The 17,638-nt window shown below is 45.8% G+C and overlaps 1 protein-coding gene across 7 annotated transcripts in view; it reads left to right on the top strand.

The window, feature by feature from the left end:
• IL1R1 (interleukin 1 receptor type 1) overlaps positions 1-17,638 on the top strand; it is a 91,078-nt gene that overhangs the window by 28,310 nt on the left and 45,130 nt on the right. For 3 of the 7 annotated variants that reach the window (XR_007151208.1, XM_047854419.1, XM_047854413.1), the window contains exon 1: positions 10,820-10,972. The exons of 3 other annotated variants lie outside the window; for them this stretch is intronic. The gene's annotated coding sequence lies outside the window, so the exon portion shown is untranslated. Of the gene's footprint in view, positions 1-10,462; positions 10,482-10,819; positions 10,973-17,638 lie in introns of those variants that run through there. One more of the 7 variants, XM_047854417.1, reaches the window with a different exon arrangement.

Below are 17,638 nucleotides of genomic sequence, written 5' to 3'. Positions count from 1 at the left end.
GGCTGCTTCCATATCTTGGCTGTTGTAAATAATGCTGCAATGAACATAGGGGTACATGTGCATTTCCAAATCAGTGTTTTCATTTTCTTTAGATAAATACCCAGAAGTGGGATTGCTGGATCATATGACAGTTCTATTTTTAAGTAATGTTCTTAGATGTGGAATGATATACATCACTTATGGAGAAATTTTCAGCATGAAATGCCTATTTAAAAAGGCAGAAAAGTGTTAAATCCATGGCCTCAGCCTCAACTACAACTAGGAAAAGAGAAACAAATTACACCCAAAGCAAGCAGAAGATAAGAAGTAACAAAGATCAAAGCAGAGAACAATTACATAGAAAACAGAAACATACGGGGAGCCTGGGTGGCGCAGTCGGTTAAGCGTCCGACTTCAGCCAGGTCGCGATCTCGCGGTCCGTGAGTTCGAGCCCCGCGTCGAGCTCTGGGCTGATGGCTCAGAGCCTGGAGCCTGTTTCCGATTCTGTGTCTCCCTCTCTCTCTGCCCCTCCCCCGTTCATGCTCTGTCTCTCTCTGTCCCAAAAATAAAATAAAACGTTGAAAAAAAAAATTAAAAAAAAAAAAAAGAAAACAGAAACATACTAGAGAAATTAATGACACCAAAAGCTGAGGCTTGAGGAGAGCAGTAAATTGATACAGCCCTGGGTAGCATGATCAAGAATAAAAGAGAGAAGACAGAAATATCAATATCAGGCTTAGGTAATATCACTGCACCACACTACAAATATTAAAAGGATAATGACAGAATATTAGGAATAAAATTATGCAAAAAAAATTGATACTTAAATGAACTGGATAATTTCTTTCAAAGACACAAACTACCAACCTCATTCAAGAAGAAATAGATGACTTGGATAGTCTTCTGTCTATTAAAGAAATTGAATTTGTATGGAAAATTTTCCCGCAAAAAAACCTCTAGGCCCAAATAACTTTCCTAGTGAATTCTGCCAAACACTTAAAGAAGAAATAGTATCAATTATGTACAGAATTTTCCAGAAAATTGAAGAAGAATACATACTTCCCAAGTCATGAGTTCTCCCCAACTTTTTGATGTTAGTATTACTTGGATATCAAAACCAGATAAGACATTACAAGAAAAAAATAACTGTAGGCCAGTATTCCTCATGAAGACATACAAATTATAAGCAAAATATTAGTAAGTCCATTCCAACAATGTGTAAAAACACAAATACATCATGGCCAAGAGGGCTTTATGCCAGGAATGCCAAGTTGGCTTAGCAATGGAAAGTTGATAAATATAATTCTGGCTTAGCAATGGAAAGTTGATAAATGTAATTCTGGCTTAGCAATGGAAAGTTGATAAATGTAAGTCACCATATTAATAAAACCAAAAAAGAAAAACCATATGATCATCTCAAAAGATGCCGAAAAGGCATTTGACAAAATCCAACATCTATTCCTGATAAAAATTCTCAGAAAATTAAGAATAGAAGTGCACTTCCTCAACCTGATAAAAGGCATCTGTGAAAGACCTACATCTAATATCATTGACTGAAAGTTTCCCCTAAGATTAGGAACAAGGCAAGAATGTCTACTTTCCTCACTTCTGTTCAGCATGGTACTAGATATGGCTGGTGTAAAAAGTCAAGAAAAGATAAAAGCCATCCAGATTGGAAGAGAAGAAGTACAGCTCTGTAGACAACATGGTGGTTTACATAGAAAATCCTACGAACTCAATAAAAAAGCTACTAGAACCAATAAGTGAGTTTTGTGATCACAAGGTAAATATATAAAAATTGGTTGTATTTCTGCATACTGGTAATGAACAGTCAGGAATCTAAATTTAAAAGCAATACCCTTGAGGTGCCTGGCTGACTCAGTCCATGGAGTGTGCAACTCTTGATCTTGGGGTTGTGAGTTTGAGCCCCAAGTTGGGCGTAGTGATCACTTAAAAAATAAAATCTTGGGGCGCCTGGGTGGCGCAGTCGGTTAAGCGTCCGACTTCAGCCAGGTCACGATCTCGCAGTCCGTGAGTTCGAGCCCCGCGTCGGGCTCTGGGCTGATGGCTCAGAGCCTGGAGCCTGTTTCCGATTCTGTGTCTCCCTCTCTCTCTGCCCCTCCCCCGTTCATGCTCTGTCTCTCTCTGTCCCAAAAAAAAAAAAAAAAAAAAAAGTTGAAAAAATAAAATAAAATCTTAAAAAAAGCAATGCCCTTTACAATCAGTAATATCGTATCAATATTATTGATATCATTTTCATATGAATAATATGAAAAACTTTGGGATCCATTGGAAAGAAGATGTATGAGATCAGTGTGTGAGGTGGTAGTTATGGGGGCTCTGTTGTGCCCCTGAGCCCACAGTGTGCTTGGCCCTGTTCTTTTCCATGGTCTCTGCTCCCTGCCATGTCTGGCTTGGGTTTCTCTCTCCGCAGATGCTATTTCAGAGTCTTTCCTAATTGCTGGCTTTCACTGGGTCATCCAGGTACCTACCTCACTACTTCCACACAGAGAGCAGGGAAAGTGGAAAAAGTGCTCAACACTTTCTAAGCATTTGTTTTACTCCTGACTTCCTCCCCTTTTCCTGGGACAGCATGGGGGGAAAACTCTCTTCCTAGGACACATAGGGCTTTCCTCTACATTTAAGCTTTTTATTATTATTATTATTTGTTTTTTTAATGTTTATGTATTTTTGAGAGATAGAGACAGACCGTGAGTGGGGAGGGGCAGAGAGGGGGAGACACAGACTCGGAAGCAGGCTCCAGGCTCTGAGCTGTCAGCACAAAGCCTGATGCGGGCTAAAACTCATGGGCTATGAGATCGTGACCTGAGCTGAAGTTGGATGCTTAACAAACTGATCCACCCAGGCGCCCCATCATCTGCATCTCAACTCTTATGCTTAGGGACCAGTCCTCACACTCTTGAGAAAGCCTGGGCTCTGGGTGTCACCTACATTTTTTTCTCCTTGGGCTCCTTCTCTGAGATTGTTTCTCTGTGTTATTATTTTCACGTCCAGATTGGGAAATCGCCAAGTTCCTTGACAAGCACACAATATGTCAAAGCAGCAGGGCAAAACACTGTAAATGATTTTTTTTCTTAGAGAATAAAAAAAGGAGTGATGAAAATGTAGTGTGGTAAGATTTTACAGTGCTAACATATTGCATTTAAAACCTTCAGTCTTTTTTGTTTTTAATTGAAAAGTAATAAATATTCTCTTGCTGATTTCATGATCTTGTGACTGGGGACTAGATTGTTACCTTTGTTAGAAATCACTATGGGCACAGCACAAGTTTGCGGTGATACTTATCATGAAAAACCTCCCTATACCCTCTTCCTTAGCTGGTTGGGTGATTACTTCTTTTTTAAAAAATTATTTTTATTTATTTTTATTTTTGAGAGAGAGAGACAGAGCACAAGCAGGAGAGGAGCAAAGAGAGAAGGAGACACAGAATCCAAAGCAGGCTCCAAGTTCTTAGCTGTTAACACAGAGCCCGATGCGTGGTTCAAATTCACAAACCGTGAGATCATGACCTGAGCTGAAGTCGGAAGTTGAACCAACAGAGCCACCCAGGAGCTCCTGGTTGACTACTTCTCACATTCAAGGTTGTAAATGAGTATTCTGGGACAGGCGTCCACCTCCCCCCCCCCCCCCTCCCCATGCATTGTTCCTATCCTTGAAGATCTTACATATATTTTTATTAGAAAAATAAAAATATAGACATGAAACAATTATGGACAAAGAATCATATTGATGAATGTAAGGTAATTACAATAATATAAAAAATGAGCTCATAAAATATAGAGAAAACATGTGACCTGGTATGTTTTAGCTGAGAAATGGAAGACAGATTAAACAATGACAAGGTTGATGAGAAGGAAAGGGGAAGGTGTAAATATTTTCACTTAAGTATAGATTTAAAATGAGCAGATTATTTATTCTGGATGAAGACTAGTTTGCCAGGGAAAGACCTCTTTTCCAGAGGCCTTGAATTCTCTAGACTCTAGAGTAGCAATGTCCAATAGAACATTCTGCAGTAATGGAAATGTTCTATGGGTGTGCTATCCAATATGGTAGCCACTCATGACATGTGATGGCTATTAAGTTCCTGAAGTCTAACTAGTACAACTGAATTTTAAATTTTATTTAATTTTAAATAATTTAAATACTGTCATGATTCTAGAGGCTGAGGTATTAAATAGCACACCACAGATGTAGAATACAAGAGGGAGTCCTTGAAGTCACCTCCTGAGGGCTGTGCATAAGTCACAGTCAGGGGACCTTCTGTGTCTCCTGCCCAGAATCTGGTCTAGACTGGATCCTAAATCTTTTATGCCATTTTCGGGGGAAATGATATTATAGGCTTCTATTGTTGTCACTCTCAGGAGGACCCGAAGCCCAGTATCACTCACCTCCTATGAGGACAATACCCACTATGTTCTAGACTGTAAGCTGAGCTCCTCAGCAGGTCTAACTATCCCAGGGTACGAAGAGCTCAGCACTCATCACCCAGGCTCTTAATTCAGCGATTTTCTTATGAGGATGCAAGAGGTAAAGAAGGAATCAGTGGTATTAAGGCCTCTTCTCTCAACTTTTGGACCCAGGACAGAGAACTTTCCCAGCTCCCATCCTCTCTCAGGGAAGTCGTGGATAATAGTAATTATTGTTGGACAGTAGTCCACCTGCTGCTGACTATTGCCAAATTGTTGTGAGGACACAAAAGAATGGAACAGGTGTTAACATAGTCTTTGGAAATTAGCAAAATGATTCAACAAATATGGCACTCCTGAGTCTGGCCAGATTTTTCTTCTGCTTCTATTGTCGGAGGTAGTAGCTTGCTCCTTACCTTTCTAAGTATCTTTGTCTGTAGAGGCTTACTTCTGATGGTTGCACTACTTCTTGGCAAACCATCAAATAACAACACTAGAGGGGCACCTGGGTGGCTCAGTCAGTTAAGTGTCTGATTCTTGATTTTGTCTCAGGTCATGATCTCAGGTTCATGGGTTTGAGCCCCACATCCGGCTTTGCACTGACAGCATGGAGCTTGCTTGGGATTATCTCTCTCTTTCTCTCTTTTTCTCTCTCTCTCAAAAATAAATAAATAAACTTAAAAAAATAACAATACTAGAAACTAACTCATTCTTGCAGTTAGTACTTGCTGAAACGTACAAGGAAATAACTACTTCTTTTACTCAAAATAGTATATTTCAAGCTAAACCTTTTCACTATGTCATAATTCTCCTTTCCCTTTATTTGCTGGTGAGATAATCATAATAATCATCTTCAGGAAGTCTGTAACTGGGCAGTGGTCAGAGGTGATGCAGGAGAAGGGAGGATATGTGTCATTTTAATTTGAAGAGACCTTGCATGCTAGGCTGATTCTGTATGGTACAGGACAGGCCAACAGCGAGTTGTGACATACTTCTGAGTTGGGTCATTGCCTTGCTTATCTATTACTGTGATCCAGACTCAATGACTTAGAACAACAATGTATTATTATCTCTCATGGCTCTGGGGTTGATGGGACTCAGCTGAGTGGTTCTCCTTTGGGGACTCTCCTATGGATATAGTTGGCTAGCAGCTGACCAGGGTTGGCTGGCTTAACTTCCAGAATAGTGCTCTCCCATGGTGGGAGGTGGTTCTGGCTGTCAGCTGGGGTTGTGGACTCCATGTGGTTTAGAATTTCTCATAGCACGGCAGTCTCAGGATGATAACACTCCTTATCTGGCAGCTTTGGGTACCAAGACTGTTTCAAGAAGCCTAAGAAGAAGCTGAAAGGTTTTGGATGATCTGGCCTCAGAAGTTCCAGAAAGTCAATCCTGCCTCATTCTATTGGTCGGAATTGGTTGAGTAAGCCAGCGAGACCAGCCCAGATTCAAGGGAGAGGAATTAGACTTCACCTCTTAATTGGAGAAGGGAAGAATTTGAAGCCATTTTTTAATCTACTACAGTGATAGTATTAAAAGGAAACCATTTAGAGAAGACAAATTGGCAGTAATGTTTAGAAAGGATTGAAGAGTTAAAAGGCTACAACAAGAACTCTGGATTTTGGAAGGTGCTTATGGAAGAGAGTACGTGACAAAACATAGAGACAAATTACAGACACTTTCAGAGAACCAAAGATAGCGGGACCTTGTAGAAATACAAGGGAAAGCATTTAAGGCAGCCAGTTCTTTCATTATGTTCAAAGATGAGTTTAAGGAAGGCAGTGCTTTTGTTATGTGTCCTTTACATGACTGAGGACAAAGATTTCAAAAGACCCTTCTTGGTGGCACCTGGGTGGTTCAGTCAGTTGAGCTTCAGACTCTTGGTTTCAGCTCAGGTCACAATCTCGCAGTTCATGAGTCCAAACCCCATGAGTGCAGAGCCTGCTTGGGATTCTCTGTCTCCTTCTCTCTCTGCTCCTCCCCTCCTTGCTCTCTATTTTTTCTCTCAAAATAAATACTAAACATTAAAAAGAAAAAGCCCTTCTTGGATGATGAGGGAAGCTGGTAATGGCTGCCTTTTGGGTGGTGATGGCTGGCTTGGCTATTGGTGCTTTGAGTTTCATGTGTTCAACCAATGATCGGATAAAGATCTGGCATAAGAGAGTAAGAGGCCACTAGTCTGGTTCTGTTAGGTGCAGCAGTTCTTGGAAGCCACCCCGTCTATCGGTCTCTGGAACTTCTGTGCTGTTTCGTGTTGTTAGCAAGGAAATAAAACCAGGTGTAAGAAGCCACTTGCACTCAGTTGCTTTTTGTTTTTAATTTTATTTTAATGTTTATTTATTTTTGAGAGAAGAAGACAGAGTGTGAGCGTGAGAGGGGCAGAGAGAGAGAAAGAGACACAGAGTCTGAAGCAGGCTCCAGGCTCCGAGCTGTCAGCACAGAGCCTGATGTGGGGCTCGAACCCAGGAACCGTCAGATCATGACCTGAGCTGAAGTCAGACGCTTAACTGCCTGAGCCACCCAGGAGCCCCTCAGTTGCTTTCATTGAGCAAGATTAAAGCCACAATTAGAATAAAAAGTTTGCCGGGCTGCCTGCCATGTCCATCTTTTTGTCCTCGTCTTATAAAGGAAGTTAAGAAATAGTTTACCGTCATTGGCAATTTTATGATATTCTACAGTTTCTCATCAACTCTCATCTCTGGTTCACATGCGGCTTTCTGCTTGGTAAAGGTCTTGCAAAATCAGAGGAATCTGAACAGCAAAACGGTCAGAGAAACCCACAAAGAACTGCTTAGAGAAAGGGATAGTCCTGAGCCAATGAAAACGGACAAGTGGCAGTAATGGGAGGTAATATGAGACACAGATTGAAAATGTGGTTATTTGGAGGTCAGGAGATGGAAAATGTGTGAAAGGAACGAAAAACTAGGCTGTAGAAGGAAGTCCATGTAGGACAGTGGTTTTTAAACCTATCTCAGGGAACACTGTGGTTCTGTGAGCCGTTACTGGCAGTTCTATAAATAACGAAAAACAGGCGTAGCAAGAATCACAGAGGCCCTGTGTGCAAAGATGTCATTTTATTTTCCACAACTGAAGTCAGCTTAGTTCATGGATCCTCATTTCCATCTCTAGCGCTAGAAAAAAAGCTTGCCACTTCAGAGTTGCTTAGTCTCTACTGGTGCAAGACTCAGCCTCCTCTCTTTAGAATCCTTCTCTTTCTAAACCCCTTGTCCTTCTGGACACTGACTGGAGTTCTCTCCATACGTCGTCCTCTGGACTTACCGACCCCAGCTGGGATCATGCTTGCCTTGGCATCCCCAGCTGCCAGGGGTGGTCAGTGTCAGCCTTCTTACCCCTTGGCTTCCCCCTCTGAGGGTCTGGGGACTCTGAACACTCTAGGAGTGTTGTGTCACCATTTGTGAAACAGCCTGTTCTCAGGCCCAGGCAGTTCCACTGTCACACCTGTCCCTTGGCACAGACCACCCTGGACACAGGGCTTTGCTCTGACACTGGTGGTTTCCAGGATTCTGCTTCTTGTGCATTACTAGACACTCTTATCAAAGACAGTCCCATGATTTGGGCAGCTTGCTAGGAGGGTCATACACCGAAAATCCTCAGAGAATACGGTCTCTCTCAAGAAAGGTGGTCTGTGGATGGCAGACAGTCGAGTCTTCCAAATGACAGGAGTCTCAGAGATGGGAAGGTAGTGAGGGAGATAACACTCCAGAAGGTGCCATCCAGACCCTGGATGTTATTTCCGTTTCTCGTAAGTTTTTGTGAAACACACAAATATCATCACCTCCGCGGAGGCATATGTCTTACACATTCGCATTCAGAGCATTTGTGTGGTGCTGAGACCAGAGCATACAGGAGTGACAATCTCCGCACCATGAGCTTTCAACTCAGGGGTGAAGCAAGACAGGTGAACACATGAGCCACCTAGGAAAGGAAACAAAGGGAAGGGAGAGTTTGGAAACGTGGTCAGCATGGCTGAGTGAGGGAGGAGATACATTCAAAGTGCCAGAGAGAACAGTGGCTATAGGTAAGAAGGGAAGGTCTTCAAACCCCATCCTCATAATAGACGGGTGTATACGTGTTTTATCTGGGTCTAAGGGCTCACGTGTCTAGCAGGATGGTTGGGGTAGGTGTGGGTGGGAGGCATCAGAATACAAAGAAAAAAACAAGGAAAAGTGTAATTTTAATTCCAATTTAAAAATTTAATTACATTTAACTTTATTAATTTAAATTTAATTTAGTTTAATTTTAAGTGTAATTTTAAATTAGGATTAAATTTTAATTTTAATGTAATTTTAAATTAAAATTAAATTTTAATTTTGAAATTTAGATTAAAATGTAATTTTAAATTCTACATTATTACACAGACTCATCATGTTTTCTACTCGTAAACTGTTTAAAAACTTTCACTATACAAACTGTGAGATATGTTTATGCTCACTAACAACACTAGTTCTGCAGCACTGAGCCTGACCTGCTCATGCTAGCTTTCATTAAGTGCCCCTGGGACACGTGCTGAAGCAGCTTCAAGTGGAGGGTTCACAGTAAGGCCATCACTAGGGGGGCTCAGAGGAACAGTTGTTCCCACCCCTGGCTGCATGTTGGAATCACCTAGGAGCTTTAATAACACTGAGATTTGGGCCTCAGTCCCAGAGATTTTCATGTGACGGATCTGGGCAACAGTGGTCCAGCTCTCTCTCCTGATGATTCTGATGTATAATCAATGTTTTGAGAACCACCACTCTAAAAAGGAATACTAAAGAGATGGGGACATCTGGTGAATTCTTTTTTTTTTTAAGCTATTTTTAAAATTTTATTTATTTATTTTGAGAGAGAAAGAGTGAGCAGGGGGATGGGCAGAGAGAGAGGGAGAGAGAGAATCCCCAGCGGGATCAGCGCTGTCAGCGCAGAGCCCGATGTGGGGCTCGATCTCATCAACCTGTGAGATTATGACCCCAGGCGCTGAGCCACCCAGGCACGCCTGGCGAATTCTCATAATACCGTGTCACTGGCCCCAGAGTTAAGCCTGTTCCTTGGAGAAAGAGGAACCAGATGCAAGGGCTGGAACCAGATAAAATTTTTTTAAAAAATAAGAAATTATCATCACAGCAGGCCACAAGTCAGCATTAGGGTTGATGAATTATTGCTGTTGGTTTCTTTATGCTTTCCTCCAGCCCAGAATTATCTGGGCCAGCTGAGGCCAGGGTTATCTCAGTTCTTGGGTTTCCGACAGAGATATCAAGGGAAGGGCTATGGAAACCAGCACCTGCCCAGCCTGGAAGGGATACAGGAAGGGTGTGTGTGTGTGTGTGTGTGTGTGTGTGTGTGTGTGTGTCTGCGTGTGTATTCTGTTAGGAAGGAAGCAATCATCATTTACTCAATGTGTCCCCAGAGGATGGCTCACTAGGTCCTCAAAACAAGTCAGGGTCCAGGCACTTGCTGGAGGTATGGAGTTTTGGAAAGGGAAGAGCAGCTTCCAAGCCCCTGGCTGTGGGGCTTGGAGCCCAAGCCAGCCTCTGCTGATACCCCAGCATCTTTCCCTCCCCGCACCAAAGTCTACGCCTGACCCCGGCCATTCACTGCATTTCTAGGACTACCAGTTCTCATGTGCAAAATGAGTGGATGGGAGTAAGTGGGTTTTAAGCTTAAAAGAATACCTGGTCAGGCCAAGAAGTCTGGTATCAAGACTGTACCACCGATAAGCTGCTCTTTCATCCAGGTGCAAAACAATAACAAGCAGCAAGTGACTCTTGTGTCAACCCTGTGCTTGGCGCTGGTTTACAGTGTTAATTTATGTAATCTCCCCAACCACTCCATGAGGTGGGTGCTGCTGTGATCTCTTTTCAGTGAAGAGGAAAGGAGGTACCAAGAGGTTGGTGACTTGTGAAATTTCCCAGGGCCAGTGTGAGAGAGCAGGGGCCAGGCCTCAGGCTCCAGTGACTGACCCTATCTGGTCTCTTAGGCTGGAAAGTGTGTGTTTCTGGGACCTGAAAGTCCCAAGCTCCATTCGCTGCAGTCATGCCCAGGGACCCCGCAGTTGGGTGGTAGCCAGGTTACGCTGTCCAGGTGAGTCGTCCCAAGTCACTGCGGGTGGGACCACGGTCACTGCCCCTCCAGGGTGCGGGAGCCCGGGGCCCCCGGCGATGAGGGGGATGAGCGGGGCAGGCCGGAGTCCCGGGCTTCCCGGGGGTAGGGAGCGGGGGCACCCGGCCAGCTCTCTCCCTCCTGAGCCCGGCCCGCCCCGCCGCCTCCGCCCACCCACCCACCCGCGTCCGTCTCCGCCCGAGGCGTCCAAGCCGGAGCCGGAGCCTCAGCGCAGCAGGAGCCGCGCCCGGCTGTTCCCGGGCGCAAGGGCGGTGCGGCTCCTGCTCGTGCCCGCGCCCGGAGCCGACACGGAGCGCGCGGCGGCGGCGGCGGCGGCGGCGGCGGCGGCCCGGCGCCCCCAGGAGCCGGCGGGCATGTGATTAACCGCGCGCCCGCGCCCCGGAGCCCCTCGCCCGGCTCCCAGGGCGCCCGCCCCGCCGCGCTGGGCCCGGGGCGGCCCGGGGCTCGCCCAGGTAGGAGGAAGCTGCAGCCTGCGGGGTTGGAGTGTTGACGGGTAGGCGGGCGGGCGGGAGCGGCGGTGGGGGGTGGGGTGGGTACCCACCGTGGCTTTGACACCTTTCCCTTCGCACAGACCGCGCGGAAAGCGTCCTTCTTAAGTCATTGAGACTGAACTTGGTTGTCAGTTTGTTGTGGAAGAAGGTGATGGCGGTGAAATCTGTGGGGGTTTTTTGCTTGTTTTTATTTTTGTGTGAAACCGGAATAAGGATTGTTCAAATCCCTTTGCGGGGGGGCGGGGGGGACTTGACGATGGTCCTGGCGGGTTGTTGTGGTGTGTGTGTGTGTGTGTGTGTGTGTGTGTGTGTGTGTATGTAAACTGCTTCCAGGAATTTGAATGCAGCCAAGTATGGCTGGTTCAGGAGTGTCCCTCTCCGGGGTTTAGGCTCAGAGCTGTCAGTCTGGTCAACAAGGTAAGGACGAATGCGAATGCCCTACAGTGGGGGAGAGAAACTTGTGCTCCCGCGACCCCAGGGAGAGGCTGATGCTGGGTGTAGCTACAAACAGACATGAAGAAGACTCATTCACAACAGGCAGGTCCAGTACTTCACAGTTTACAAGGCTCTTTAAGCTTCTCTTTTATCTTCCCCAAAGTCTTGTGAGAGACACGCTATTACCACCTTCCTTTCACAGCAGGGAAAGTGGAGGCTTAGACAAGGTGACTAACTTGGGGGACTGGCACCCAGAAGGAGAGTGAGCCCTCGGGACTCCAATGCCTTCTGCTTTACCGCACGATGGCTTCCATGGTCCGTGCCTGCCCAGGCTTTCTCCTCTGTGCTGCTGAGGGTATGTGGATTCCTGCCAGGGCAGATGTCCCCAGTGATTTCTGGTGGTAGGAGATGCTTATCAGATGGGCACGTTTTAGGGCTTTTAGCGCCACAGCGTAGAAACCAAGTAAGGGACATCTCTGGGCCACTGATGCCTTGGAGAAAAAAAGGTGAGCTGAGATCCGTCTGTCACTGGAAGGTGCTGTCTGGGTCACCCTGGCTTGGTACCAAGCTTCTGGAAAGTGAATGTATAACATTGAACTCCAGGACTATTGGCGAACTGAGGAGAGCCAGGGATGTAGGGTGGGGGGAGTGCTGGGGGGTTTGCTGCCCCTTTCCGCACCCAGTTTACTGTGCATTTGTGGCCACCTTTTTTTCTCTTGACTGCTTTTAATTTCTTATTTCATATCCTTGTCATTGCATTTAATATTCTGTATTCATATCCTGTATTATGTTTTGTGCTAGATGAAAACGTGGGGCCTCCGGGATGGGATTTGATGCGAGAAGGGACGTGGAACCCTTTATGTATTTTTAGTCTTATTTGGCGAGCTGCCACTTTGTGGCATGTGGAGCATCACCTGGCCCTGTCTACATTTGGGTGGCCTCCATGTAGTTCCAGAAAGGATGTTTGACCTGAATTTTCACATGATCTTGGCAGGGCAGAACTAAATTCTCCTTTTTCTTTCTTTCTTTTTTCTTAAGTTTATTTATTTGTTTTGAGAGAGAGAGAGAGAGAGAGAGAGAGAGAGAGAGAGAGAGAGGCAGAGAGAATCCCAAGCAGCCTCTGAGCCGTCAGTGCCGGAGGGGGGGGGCTCGAACTCACAAACCATGAGATCATGACCTGAACTGAAATCAAGTCAGACACTTAACCGACTGAGCCACCCAGGTGCCCCTAAACCCTCCTTTTTAAACAGGCTCTACTCAGCCCTGTGTGGCATAATGCGGAAAGGCTTTCTTTATGGCTTTTTAAAATAGCATCTTGTCAGTAATTCTTTTACTGTTGGTGAAATACTACTTAATATTAGATTCACTTATTTATTTAACAAGTGTTTATTGAATACCTACTTTGTGCCAGACACTGTTCCGAGTACTGAGGACAGAGCAGTGAATGGGATAGATGAAAATCTCTGCCCTCTAATGGATGTGAGTCCTCTTGGTGAAGTCACAGGGCAACTGCAGTCTCTCTGCCTAAGGGGGTTCTTTGAACTTTGCCTCTTTGAATGGAGAGTGGGCCCGCTGGCCACCCACAGGCAGGACACCGTTCAGTGTCTCCACTGGAGAGGGCAAGAAGGTAATGGATACAGATACAACTTATATGGGTGGTTCCCAAGGATGCTGAGATATACTCTAGGGCTTGGCCGTGCCCTTGGATCATGGAAAATGGAAACCGTGTGGCTGGGATGCACCAGTGGGAGATGGGTGTCCTCCTGGAAGCAGGAAGAGATGATGTTGTAAACAGAGTGTTTTATTAATCAAAGTGGCAAAGCCGGACAGTTGCAACTACCCCAGCATAGGGAGGAGGGAAGTACAGAGATTATGCTACATGACGGACTCACGGTGAACTTGCCACTTTGAAGGACAGCTGTCATCGGAAGGCACTGAGACTCACTGGCCATGGCCCAGCCTCATGATGTTCTCCATCTGCTGCAGTTTGTATTTGGGTTTGTGTTTTCCTTTGAGGTTTCGAGTTTGTCGGGCCGGCTTACAGGATCTGTGCTGTCAGCAGCTTTGTTCGCCTGCTCCTTCCACCCTGCCCTTGCCGGCTGAGACCCCAGGAAATGCTGCTGCAGCCTCCTGGCCATGCTCAGCACTGGGGAGCCTGTGGGGGAGCCCTGGAACCAGAGTGAGCTCACCAAGTGTTGAAAGGGGCTGGGGTTCCTGCAGGCTTGAACGCCTGAACTCTGCGCTTCTAATACACGTGGCAGGGTGATGGAGGCTTTCCCCATTCCTACCTGTTCCAGAAAGGATTTACAAGATGCCATAAATGAAAAATAGGATGAAAGAAAAACAAGAGCGGAGAGGAAGTGGAGCCTGCAGTGAGTCTAGAAAAGTGTCAAACGTAAACCTTCGTGAACTATCTATTTGCAAAGTTGCCAAGTGGGGCTATAAATCTGGAGGTAAGCTGGGTGCCCCGGCCTTGCCTGTACCTTACTTAGCATTGCCTGAGGTACTCTGATGAGAAATGCCAGGACTCCAGAGCAAACAAACCAGCGTCTCTGGGGGTGCGCCCAAGCACTGGTGTTTTTAAAGCCCCCAGGGCGTTCTAAATGTGTGACCAAGGTTGACAACCCCAGTGTACCTTCCTGCAGGCAGTGGGAGACAGGAAACCTGGTGGGACACAATTGTCTTCAAGCTGTAAATGAAGTGCTTAGGAGAAGTAAAAGGATGCCTGGTAACAGAGAAAAGTGGGACCTTCCCCCCCCTCCTCCCCCAGGGTCCCCGTTGAAGAGGTACAAAGAGCAACTTTTAGGCTGTCTCTTGAAACGATTCCCCATCGACAGTGCAGTTTGGTAGCCGAGTTTCAGCTGGACTTAGGGTGCTAGTAGGAGGTGGGGGAGGTGGCCTATGCATCGTGAGCTCTGCACGTGTGGCCTGGCAAACCAAGGCACTGAAGGCCACCAGCAAATACAGCCCATGACTCCTGCCCCTGAGTTCAATCCAGAATTAAATTCTGTCACTTAGAGCAGTGCTTCTTGGCTCATTCAGAACCCCTTACCCCTCTTTTTAAATATATAGTTTATTGTCAAGTTAGCTAACATACAGTGTATGCAGTGTGCTCTTGGCTTTGGGAGTAGATTCCTGTGATTCATCACTTACCCCTTACTAATGCAAATCTTTGCAATTCTGAAATAATATAATAAAACTTACCGACAATGTAATTTCCAAATAGTCACTATAATAGCTAGACGTAAAGGATCACTGTGTGGATGGATGCTTGGGCAGAACCAAACTAGAACCCAATGAGGCTGCCAAATGGGTTATGTAGGCTGGACTGTAGGATCACAGGGACAACTCCAAGTTTGGTCCGGATCAGAGACATCCTGGTGGGGGATCCAAGTACCACTGAATGATGAGTGACTCTTGCTCAAGGTCTAAGTGGTTGTCAAAGCCAGTCCTCTCTGTTTTCACCATATTTGCATTCCTGGAAAATTTAGTATGTACGAAAAGCGTGCCAACAATATATAAGTGTAGGACGGAATTAGGCACTAGCCTCCCCAAATGATAAGTGACATGAGATGCTTGGAAGTCAGGCAGGACAAGAGTCCATCTTTACTTTCTGGAACTGCCTCGAGTTGTTCTGGAAGGGCCTCTACCACTAAATGCCTCGTTGTGATCACCCAAGGTGTCCCCTTCTCCACGCTTTCAAAAGTGCTACCTTAGCAGCCACACCAGCCCCTTTGAGAACTAGTGCTTCCCTTGCATCACTTGGTAGCGAGTGACTGAAGCCTTCATGCCCCTGTGCGCCCTAACATAGCAGGGCACTGATTGGGTGCAAGCCAGCCGTCCAAAGTTAACTGTTAAAAGGTCATATTGGTGGTGATAGAAATCAGAACGTGGAGTCCTGTGCAGTGAGGGGTGGCTAGTAAGGGACACAAAAGAACTTTAGGGGAGGATGGAGACGGTCTGTATCTTGATGGGGTATTCTGGTGTATACAGTTGTCGTAGTTAATGGAATTATACACTTAAGATTTACTGTGTGTTTCACTGTATGCGTATTTCATCTCGGTAAAAAAACCACAGGAGTGAAAACAAAGAAAAATTCGTATGGAGAACGTCTAGCCCCCTGAGGCTACCTGTAGCTGCCACTTAGAGCAACAGAACCGTTCTCACAGCTGGAAGGCAGTGCTTAAGGGCAAGCCGTGTGAGGCCAGACTCAGTATCAGGCCCCTAGCAAGCACTGCATTGGAGCTGTGCTGGAGGGCTGACAGGGCCAGGCAGAGCATTTGAAAGGGAGACAAGGGACAGGAGAGCAGAGCCCTTCCTGTCACTGGGTCTGGTTGCTGTGGTCCAGGAGCCCTAGAGGGTTCACTGGGGAGAAATTGGACTGTGTTAAAATTCAAGTCCAACCAAGAGATAGGTCTGGCCGATTCCTGTTTGTAGCCCTCTAGTGATGGCAGTCCCGTCCTTCTGCTTTATTTTCCCCATTGTCCCTGAAACCCACACGAAACCAACCAATCCGGTGGCTTTGTGCCTTGTAATAGCGGAACAACTTAGACTATACAGCAACATCTAAAACCTCTGTGACTGTGTTTACTTTATCTCCATATCCCTGTGCGTGATAGCCTTTGGTGATTAAAAAACTTCCCTTGCCTCATTCGTGTGGGCAAATACGCCGGATGAATCTGCTGTGAGCCGGGCTTTTGGGTCATCTGAAAGGAAGGTCGCCCAAGTTTCAGTGTTTCTCAGACTTTCTGAGATGATGCGTGTTTCTGTGGCCTCTGTTGTGGGAGTGGTTTTGTTAGCTCATAGTTTTACATAACTTTTTCTCTGGGGGAAAATCAGTGATAGCCATGCTGAACACACAGTTGAGTTTTAGGAGCTCTGTGTGTGGTGGGGTACATGGTTCTCCTCTCTGCAGAACGGAAATCATTGTACCACACTGTGGTGACCCCCTTTGTGTTCACATCCTTGTTCTCCTTCCCTGTCTCGGGCATGGAACCTTCCTGGGGAGGTGTCTCAGTGTTAGGGTTAGGTTGCTCTGACAGTCTGGCCCCACGCGTGTGACTTTGTGCGGCCCTCATTGTTCCCTTTCTCATGACTGGGGCCGAACAGAGATGACGGCGGGTATTTATGTAGGGCAATGCCTCTCAGATTTTACCACCAAAGGAGTAAATGCTCAACCTAGCACTCCAAAGTGACTCACCTTCAGGGCTTCTTTGATGACTCATGCGTTACCTTTTGGAGATCTTTCTTTCCATTTCATAATATAGCCATGTTTTCTCTAATAGAAACATAACTCTGCCCAGAGAATCCTTGAGTAAAATCAGTACCCTAGGAAGTTAGACTCCAAGTTCCCTGGCTGTCTACAGCTTCTCCTTGGGGATTTGCAGATTCTAGGTTATGAAAGAGGGATTTGTGTAAGTCCAGAATTCTAAAGTATTTTCCACAGTTTTGTGGTTCTATGGCTTTATGAGCAAGTTTCTTTATGCCTTGTCTTTAAACCTAACGTTTTGGGTCCTAACATTATTGGAGCCTGTTTAATTGCTGTTTGAATCCTTGTAACAGGTAAAGGTCAAAATTATGGACTTGATTTTAATGCCATATTCCATTCCCCATATGTGTTCACAATGTTTTTTTTTTTTTTTTGATGTTTATTTATTTTGAGAGATAGTGAGTAGGGGAGGGGCATAGAGAGGGAGACAGAGTCCCAAGCAGGCTCCTCACTGCCAGAACAGAGTCTGATGTGGGGCTCGAACCCACAAACCGTGAGATCATGACCTGGGCAGTCATGAGTCAGACGCTCAACTGACTGAGCCACCCAGTTGCCACAACATAGTGGTTTTCAATAGAGCATGGAGGTTGTGGTGATTCCAGGGGCTATCCACAGTCGCTTCTTAGTTACAGTCACTTAGTTGAAGCCTAATTCTCTGAATATTTCTCTTAGGTCAAATATACATAGATACACATGTTGAATAATGTTTGGGATGAGAAGTTTTATTAAATGATGCTGCATATGTATTTGTAAGGCACTCATTGTGAACAGTGAGCTGGTATGAGGTGGAAATGTGAAAGTACCGTTAGGATTTCACTTAAATTTCAGATGTGGGGCTCTTCAGGTCCCTGGAGGAAGGAGGGGGCATCTGCTGCTGTCTTCTCTCTCTTCCTGGGTTTCTGTGGAGGTTTGGCTGCTGCGGA

The sequence above is a fragment of the Prionailurus viverrinus genome, chromosome A3, assembly GCF_022837055.1.
Source record: "Prionailurus viverrinus isolate Anna chromosome A3, UM_Priviv_1.0, whole genome shotgun sequence".
NCBI classification, from domain to species: Eukaryota; Metazoa; Chordata; class Mammalia; order Carnivora; family Felidae; genus Prionailurus; species Prionailurus viverrinus.
The sequence above is the reverse complement of the archived record's forward strand: the minus strand, read 5'-3'. Positions and strand labels throughout refer to the sequence as shown.